The 10000-nt window shown below is 33.3% G+C and overlaps 1 non-coding gene across 1 annotated transcript; it reads right to left on the reverse strand.

The window, feature by feature from the left end:
- Nucleotides 1–7721: 7721 nt before the first annotated feature.
- Nucleotides 7722–7828, reverse strand: LOC137623930 (U6 spliceosomal RNA). Its single transcript, XR_011040688.1, has one exon. It is a non-coding gene; the product is annotated as a U6 spliceosomal RNA (small nuclear RNA).
- Nucleotides 7829–10000: the final 2172 nt, after the last annotated feature.

Genomic DNA, 10000 nt, shown 5'->3' on the forward strand with positions numbered 1-10000 from the left:
AAATGCCGTCGGAAAACTATTATATGTAACTTGTTATAATAAACTTGTTGGTGAATTTCTTATTTCACAACTGACTGAATCTCATCTTAATTTGTTAGATAAGAATTTGAGGTCTATTATATTACTTATTCCTGTTGATCTAGATAAGGATTGGAAGTTAGTATAAGAAATTGTTTTTGAAATGCAAGTGATGTGTGTGTCAAGAGGGATTTTTGGAGGCAGTATGAGGAAGGGTAGTGAAAGGTTGAATGACGGAGTGAAGTTGAACGTGAAAGAGAAAAAGATGGCATTTAAAGAATGGCTGCATAGTGACAGTACAGAGAAATAATAAAGATATAGATTAGAGAAAAAAATTGTAAGTAACGGAAGGCAGCCGAAGCAAAGATGAAAATGTATGGTTGTTGAAAGGTGAAACAAGGTGGGCTGAATATGTTTAAAGGTTGCTGAGTGTTGAGGATGATAGTGAGACAGATGCAATTCTTGTTGCAGGTATTGGGGGACCAGTGAAGGAAGATAAAAATGAGAGAGATTACAAGAGAAGTGGAGAGGGCACAAGATGAAACGAGAACAGGAAAAGCACCTTGTATTGATTATGCGATGTCTAAGATGGTAAAGGAGCCATTTGACTGTGTGTGTGTGTGGATTTGTCCTCCACTATACAAAGGTAGGGAAATGGTCATAACTACTGCATTATTATTCTAGGGGATGTTAGTTTGTATAGTGGTATGGTTGGCAAAGTTTATGTTAATGTTAATTGATATGATTAAGTATATAACAGAGGATGCAATCTTAGAAGTGCAAGGTGGCTTTTGAAGAGGTAAAGGATGTATGGATCAGGTTTATATAGTTAGGCAGACATGCAAGAAATATTTAGCAAAATGTAAGGAAGTATATTTTTCATAAATAGATTTAGAAAATGCTTACGATAAAGCTGATAGGGATGTTGTGTGGAATGTGATGAGGTTATATGGAATTAGAGGAAGGCTGTTGCAAGCCGTGAAGAGTTTATACGTAGGCAGAAAAGTGCGTGTTAGGATAGGGAATGAAGTAAGTGAGTGGTTTCCAGTGAGAGTTGGGCTGAGACAGGGATGTGTGATGTTGCAATGGTTGTTCAATTTTTGTTGATGGAGCTGTAAGTGAGGTGAATGCTCAAGTGTTTGGTTAAGGATTGAAACTGATACAGAGGAGTAATTATGAGTGGGAGCTAAATTAGTTGTTGTTTGCATATGATACTTTATAGGTTGTATACTTAGAGGAGGAGCTGTGTCGATAAGTGTCAGAGTTTGGAAGGGGGTGTGAGCAAAGGAAGTTGCAAGTAAATGTTGGTAAGAGTGAAGCTATGAGGTGCACAAGAGGAGAGGGTGGTGCTAGATTGAATGTCATGTTGAATGGAGAGTTACTTGTGAAAGTAGTTCAGGTTAAGTTCTTGGGTTCTGTTGCTGCTGCAAAGGGTGGAGTGGAAGCAGATGATTCATCAAACGGTAAGACTGCTTAATACAGGGCAGTCTGTTCAGCTCCAGTGTCACGCATAATCCTTATCTGTACAGACTTGGTACCGTGGTCGTGGTGAGATTGATCCATTGTGAACAAAGGCTTTTTGCCCTCGTCTTATGGCATTTTTTTGTCTTCTCCATTCCTTGGCATGGAGTGTTTTTTTTTCATTATCTCGTTAATATGTAGTGCTTGATCACCCATCTTGTAATTATGGTTAGATGACTTTCCTCCCGGTCCATGATTTACTTTGAACCAGAAGGGGCTAACATATCTGTATTTATGACGATAGGAACTCTGTCTTCCTTGGGGAGCAGATGGGTAGGCTCCATTGCTCTTATTTTGTTTTTAGCACTGCCATGAGTAGGTGCTGAATGAAGCTGTTTGGGGCTCCAAATACTTCAGAATTACCTTGCAGAGCAGTTTGTGGGGAATGAAGGTAGGCACCATCCTGAGGCAAAATAACCCATTATCTTTTCCTAAAGTTCCACCATCCTGAGGCAAAATAACCCATTATCTTTTCCTAAAGTTCCAGAACTTCTGGCAATAAGCCCATCCCAAGGCTCAATCCTACACAGTATTCTAAAGGTTTTGTTGCAATTGTGATCATATTGTGGCATGATCATTGTGACCAGATTGTGGAAGGATCTTCCTAATCAGGCAGTTAAATCGGTGGAACTTGAGAAGTTCTAATTTGCAACGAGTGTTTGTATGTAGAGCAGGCTGACATAAGTCTTCCCTTATAGTTTATATATGACATTTATTTTAACGTTGTTACTAATCGTAAGATATTTTATATTAATTATTCATTACTTCTCTTATAGTTTATTTATTTCTTTATTTCCTTTCTTGTTGAACTTTTTGTTTTCGCTTTGAACCTTCGGTCTTCTAGCATTTTTCTTTTCCAACTGGTTGTAGGTTAGTTAGTAATGATAATGATAATAAAAACAATAAAATAACATTTTATGGAAATTTTTAAGCCTAAATTATAATGAAAGGGGGAAAAGAACAATCGCCGCTAGTTGAGAATGGCTAGAACAGGCCTTCAAGCGGTTTAGGTGAACCGTCTTTTTTTTTTTTTTTTTTTAAGACAACTTACATTTATTTTTCCTCAGAGGAAGACTTTAGAAATGGAAAGTATTCTGTATTGGTTATACACATTATGGTAACGATACTTGTGAAGTATACTTATATATGAGTGGAAACATTTGTACTTTTAATAGTTACCTGATTAAGTATAGCTTATGGTATATAGCAAGGTCTATAGACCTTGGTATACAGTATAGAAGTACCCGTGTCTGGCCGGCTGGCCTTGTCCAGGTAAACTACTACAGAAATAAGTAGAATTTTATGAAAATCTTTGAAGGAATAAAGACTGATTTTCAAGAGGGTATAAATATGTCAGTTAATTACAGAGCCTTTTAGATGTTTGTCGCCTCGTAAGAAAAAAAACTGAATCAATATAGGAAGGAAATCCATATTTAATTGTCAAAATATTCCTTCTCAGTGAGATGATGCCGGCAAAGAAACAGTGCAAAATTCATTTTACTTTATTTTCCTTTATTTTTATGAGACATTTATGAAATTGACTTTTCCATATTATTATTATGATAATTGTTGTTGTTGTTGTTTTTGTTATTATTACTATTACTATTTCCATTACCATTACTATTACTTGCTAAGCTACAACCCTAGATGGAAAAGCATAATGCTATAATCGTGAGGGCTCCAACAAGGAAAATAGCCCAATGAGGAAAATGAAAAATGAAATAGTTTTGCTTTATTCATGATTGTGTGCACATTTCGCGAAAGAAGAAATGAAAAGACAAATGAAAAGGCCTATTTGATCACTACAACTTGCAAACATATAAATGCCCCCCTCGTCGGAATTATTAAAAATATATTTTTTTTTTAAGAATTATTTTCCCGAAAGAATAACTGAATAATCACTATTATTATTACTTGGTAAGCTACAACCCTAGTTGGTAAAGCAGGATCCTGTAAGCCCAGGGGCTCCAACAGGGAAAATAGTCAACTTGACAAAGAATGTGATAACTTTAGATTAAAATGGAGTACATTATTATTATTATCATTATTATTATTATTATTATTATTATTATTATTATTATTATTTGCTAAGCTACAACCCTAGTTGGAAAAGAGTGATGCTATAAGCCCAGGGGCCCCAACAGGGAAAACAGCCCTGTGAGGAAAGGAAACGAGGAAAATTAAAATATATTAAGAACAGTAACAACATTAAAATAGATATTTCCTATATAAACTATAAAAACTTTAACAAGACAAGAGGAAGAGAAATTAGATAGAATAGTGTATCCGAGTGTACCCTCAAGCAAAAGAACTCTAACCCAAGACAGTGAAAGACCATGGGAGAGAGGCTTTGGCACTACCCAAGATTAGAGAACAATGGTTTGATTTTGGAGTGTCCTTCTCCTACAAGAGCTGCTTACCATAACTAAAGAGTCTCTTCTACTTAGAGGTTGGTGATCTGTATCATTTAGATTGAATTTGTAATCTACTGAAACTCTATGCGATCGGTTTGCTCAACCCAGATGTTCTTTAAGTTGAAGAACTGCGTTTTTTGCAGAAGTAATTATTTTTGCTCTAGTCGTTTAATACTTCTCATGTCATTTTTTTTTTTATTAAATGTTTCTGAAAATTTAGTTATATTGGATAATGTGTGTATTTGAATTTTGGTTTGACAAAGGTAAGTGGCAAATGTGATAGCTTTGCACAATAATATATATATATATATATATATATATATATATATATATATATATATATATATATATATATATATATATATATATATATATTTACATATATATATATATATATATATATATATATATATATATATATATATATATATATACTGTATACTTATAATTTGTCACCTTTTTAAGTCAGTCGTATTTTCGAATGTTGGTTTTTATTTTTTATTACCATGTTTTCAGTTTATCCCAGAATTTGAATATGAAATTTAAGGGAAAAAGTTCTATTTATATATAATGCAAATCTGTGTATATATATATATATATATATATGTGTGTGTGTGTGTGTTTATGTATATGTATATATGTATGTATATATGTGTGCGTTTATTCTTATAAAGTTTTTTTAAAAGCTACTTCCAGTAGTCAGTGTCCAGAATAGCAAATACAATTTTAGTCTGAACACCAACTCGAAAATAAATATTTGGTGTCTTTTCTCCGACATCAAAACATCATTTGTTTATTGTTTATTTAGTCACCATCTCAAGAGTGTCAGACGTGTGTTTTTTTTCTTTTTCAGATTTGTAATTAACATTTATGAGATGGATGGAATGTTATTGACGATGATAATTAGCCTAACATTTACGCCCCACCATTTAGTATAATTTTCTCTGATTTTAAGATTTTGCTCTTTTTTTTTCATCATGAGTATGTGTGTATGCATATATATGTATATTTATGTGTATATATTTTATTTAATATATATGTTTGTATGTATAAGTATATATACATACTGTATATATGTATGTATGCATTGTATATCTGTGACCCTTTCTGAGATGGGGGATATCTTAAGGTGGTCAAATTAAAGGCTTTTGTGTTTCCCCATGGTCAGGAAAGCTGACATTGTCCACTACGTTGTCAAATAACCTGTGTATTGTTTAGATGCTCCTGTTTACCCCTGTTGACCTGTGCTCCCGAATGTCTCGTGGGAGCTGTATACTCGGAGTGGTTTTTGGACCTCTCTACGGATTATCCCTTGCTACTTACTGAACATTCGCGTCGCACTTTTTAATCAACCTGTAGTTGTGTCAACTGTCTGCTTGTATTAATAAATTTCAAGATTGTAGAGGCTCTATCGTTTGTCTAGAGGCTCTATCGTTTGTCTAGAGGCTCTGTCGTTTGTCGGTATATATATATATATATATATATATATATATATATATATATATATATATATATATATATATATATATATATATATATATATATATATATATATATATATAAATAATGTGTGTGTATGTTTGTATATACATACATACATACATACAGAGAGAGAGAGAGAGAGAGAGAGAGAGAGATAAATACATCGGATATATGAATACAGTTATCGGCAGCAATTGAACTTATTATCTCTGTATAGTACAGTCGCCCAATTCTCTTCATTAAGAATATTCTTGACACTTTTTTTTTTCTTTATTCTCATGCCTTCTTTCTATACAGACGTAGTTCTGGCCTTGCAATTTACTTTGAATATTTTGTTTTAGTTTTGGCATCTTTATATAGTAAAAAATACAAGATAAATACAAGATATTGTTGCTTGAATGGCATACCTGATGAAAATATATATTTGTGTTTCATTGTTTTCGTAAGGATTTTTTTTCAAAGCAAATAGATGATAGTTTTGGATCTTAAATCTGATATTGATATTGATAATCTACACAGTAATGCCAGGATTAATCATTTGCGCAAACATGTATATGTAAGTGTGTATATAGATACAGACACTTACATATACATGTATTGGCATACGTGTATGTATACATGTATGTGCATACATGTGTATATATGTATATATATATATATATATATATATATATATATATATATATATATATATATAGATGTTTGTATATGTATATGTGTGTATATTTGCATATGTATATATGTATGTATATATATATATATATATATATATATATATATATATATATATGTATATATATATATATATATATATATATATATATATATATATATATATATATATATATATATGTGTGTGTGTGTGTGTGTGTGTTTGTGTGTGAGATTTTGCTTATGCATTTCTAAAGATAAGTTTATCTCCCATCAATATAAAAGAAAGTGTATTGGAAGCCTAGAAAATTACCTGTCATCCGAAATGACCCTTTCTGACACAAGGCTAATGAGCTATGAACTCCTCCCGCAAATACCCGAGAATACAGGCCAGGTAGCTGGTCTGAGTATGAAGTATTGTTTTGTAAATATATCTCTGTATGTTCGTACGTTTATTGTACCATATGAAATGTAAAGAGACCTTGTTCAATAAATCATTCCTTTGAAGTAGCACGAACTTAGTCTGGACCTAACCTTATATTTCCTATTTGTATTTTCCCTCTAGCTGTTTTGCATGTATATTCTTCTTCTTCTTCTTATTATTATTATTATTATTATTATTATTATTATTATTATTATTATTATTATTATTATTAATATTATTATTATCTAAGCTACAACCCTTGTTGGAAAAGCAAGATGCTCTAAGCCCAAGGGCTCCAGTAGGAGAAAATAGCCCAGTTAGGAAAGGTAATAAGAAGATAAATAAACCATGCGAGAAAATAATAATACATGTATATGTATGTAAGTACATATATGTGTATATTATATATATATATATATATATATATATATATATATATATATATATATATATATATATATATATATATATATTTGTATATATATATATATATATTTGTATATTTACATATGTATATATATATATATATATATATATATATATATATATATATATATATATATATATATATATATATATAATTTTCCATTGAAAGGTATTGTTTTAGTGGCGTCAATGTGTTACCTACTGGAATCCTCGTATTTTCTCAACTACTTTGGTTTTTCTGATGTAAGTAAGCCTTTGTTAACCAAAGGCTTACTTACATCAGAAAAACTATATTTTCTTTTCTTCATTTGTTCTATGACTACGGAACTTTTTCGACAATATAATTTCTTTATCGAGTGATTACTGATTGATATAATATTATATACAGGGTAATTATATATATATTTATTTATTTTTAGGATTTTGTTTGTTTTCATGTTGATATAATATCCCGCAATTATATATATATATATATATATATATATATATATATATATATATATATATATATATATATATATATATATATATGCATATGTTATGACAGCCTATAAGTGAAAAGAGTACAACGAATCGGCGGTGGGGAGTCTCGACCGTGGCCGTCCAGGTGGCAATTAGAACGCGCGGCCGCTCTCGGGATCGAACTGCCGCCTTTGAGTGTGTGGCGCGCGGACAACGGATGAGCCAACTGTGGTATTTATGATGTTCTTTTGTTTATAATAAAGTTAATTTTTACTTTAACTGATTTTGGTCTTCGAATTTAATTTTTTCAGGGGTATGAGACTAAAAATGTGGAACGCTTCACGATTTTGCGTGTCATCCTTGCGCAGGGGCCATGCTAATCTTCTCTGTATCGTTCCAATTTTAGTATATGTACTGCCGAAGCAAGTACATATGTGTGCGTCAGGTTACCCCATGTCTATTTCCAGGTTGCCCCTACTTTTCGGGAAACTTTGGGCCCGCTCAGGCACTCTAAAATGCCGCAGCATTAACAAACGCATCAGTTTCTAGTCATCTGCGCACGTACACACTATATAAATATTGTAACTCTCTTTATTCCAACAGAAATATGTAAAATGGGGAGATTTTTGTTGTCACAATAACCGTACAAGACGGGTGACCAAAGAAATGCCGTCGGAAAACTATTATATATAACGTGTTATAATAAACTTGTTGGTGAATTTCTTATTTCACAACTAACTGACTGAATCTCATCTTAATTTGTTAGATAAGAATTTGAGGTCTATTAGATTACTTATTCCTGTTAATCTAGATAATGATTGGAAGTTAGTATAAGAAATTGTTTTTGAAATGCAAGTGATGTGTGTGTCAAGAGGGATTTTTGGAGGCAGTATGAGGAAGGGTAGTGAAAGGTTGAATGACGGAGTGAAGTTGAAGTTGGAAGAGAAAAGGAGGGCATTTAAAGAATGGCTGCATAGTGACAGTACAGAGAAATAATAAAGATATAGATTAGAGAAAAAATTGTAAGTAACGGAAGGCAGCCGAAGCAAAGATGAAAATGTATGGTTGTTGAAAGGTGAAACAAAGGTGGGCTGAATATGTTGAAAGGTTGCTGAGTGTTGAGGATGATAGTGAGACAGATGCAATTCTTGTTGCTGGTGTTGAGGTACCAGTGAAGGAAGATAAAAATGAGAGAGATTACAAGAAAAGTGGAGAGGGCACAAGATGAAACGAGAACAGGAAAAGCACCTTGTATTGATTATGCGACGTCTAAGATGTTAAAGGAGCCATTTGACTGTGTGTGAGTGGATTTGTCCTCCACTATACAAAGGTAAGGGAAATGATCATAACTGTTATGATTCTAGGGGATGGGGATGTCAGTTTGTTTAGTGGTGTGGTTGGTAAAGTTTATGTTAATGTTAATGCTAATGTTAATTGATTGGATTAAGTATATAACGGAGCATGCAATCTTAGAAGTGCAAGGTGGCTTTTGAAGAGGTAAAGGATGTATAGATCAGGTTTATATAGTTAGGCAGACATGCAAGAAATATTTAGCAATATGTAAGGAAGTATATTTTTCATAAATAGATTTAAAAAATGCTTACGATAAAGCTGATAGGGATGTTGTGTGGAATGTGATGAGGTTATATGGAATTAGAGGAAGGCTGTTGCAAGCCGTGAAGAGTTTATACGTAGGCAGAAAAGTGCGTGTTAGGATAGGGAATGAAGTAAGTGAGTGGTTTCCAGTGAGAGTTGGACTGAGACAGGGATGTGTGATATTGCAATGGTTGTTCAATTTTTGTTGATGGAGCTGTAAGTGAGGTGAATGCTCAAATGTTTGGTTGAGGATTGAAACTGATACAGAGGAGTAATTATGAGTGGGAGCTAAATTAGTTGTTGTTTGCATATGATACTTTATGGGTTGTATACTTAGAGGAGGAGCTGTGTCGATAAGTGTCAGAGTTTGGAAGGGGGTGTGAGCAATGGAAGTTGCAAGTAAATGTGGGTAAGAGTGAAGCTATGAGGTGCACAAGAGGAGAGGGTGGTGCTAGATTGAATGTCATGTTGAATGGAGAGTTACTTGTGAAAGTAGTTCAGGTTAAGTTCTTGGGTTCTGTTGCTGCTACAAAGGGTGGAGTGGAAGCAGATGATTCATCAAACGGTAAGACTGCTTAATACAGGACAGTCTTTTCATGTCCAGTGTCACGCATAATCCTTATCTGTATAGACTTGGTACCGTGGTCGTGGTGAGATTGATCCAGTGTGAACAAAGGCTTTTTGCCCTCGTCTTATGGCATTTTTTTGTCTTCTCCATTCCTTGGCATGGAGTGTTTTTTTTTCATTATCTCGTTAATATGTAGTGCTTGATCACCCATCTTGTAATTTTGGTTAGAGGACTTTCCTCCAGGTCCATGATTTACTTTGAACCAGAAGTGGCTAACATATCTGAATTTATGACGATAGGAACTCTGTCTTCCTTGGGGAGCAGATGGGTAGGCTCCATTGCTCTTATTTTGTTTTTAGCACTGCCATGAGTAGGTGCTGAATGAGGCCCTTTGGGGCTCCAAATACTTCAGAATTACCTTGCAGAGCAGTTTGTGGG

This window comes from Palaemon carinicauda, chromosome 30 (genome assembly GCF_036898095.1).
Source record: "Palaemon carinicauda isolate YSFRI2023 chromosome 30, ASM3689809v2, whole genome shotgun sequence".
In the NCBI taxonomy this organism is placed as follows: Eukaryota; Metazoa; Arthropoda; class Malacostraca; order Decapoda; family Palaemonidae; genus Palaemon; species Palaemon carinicauda.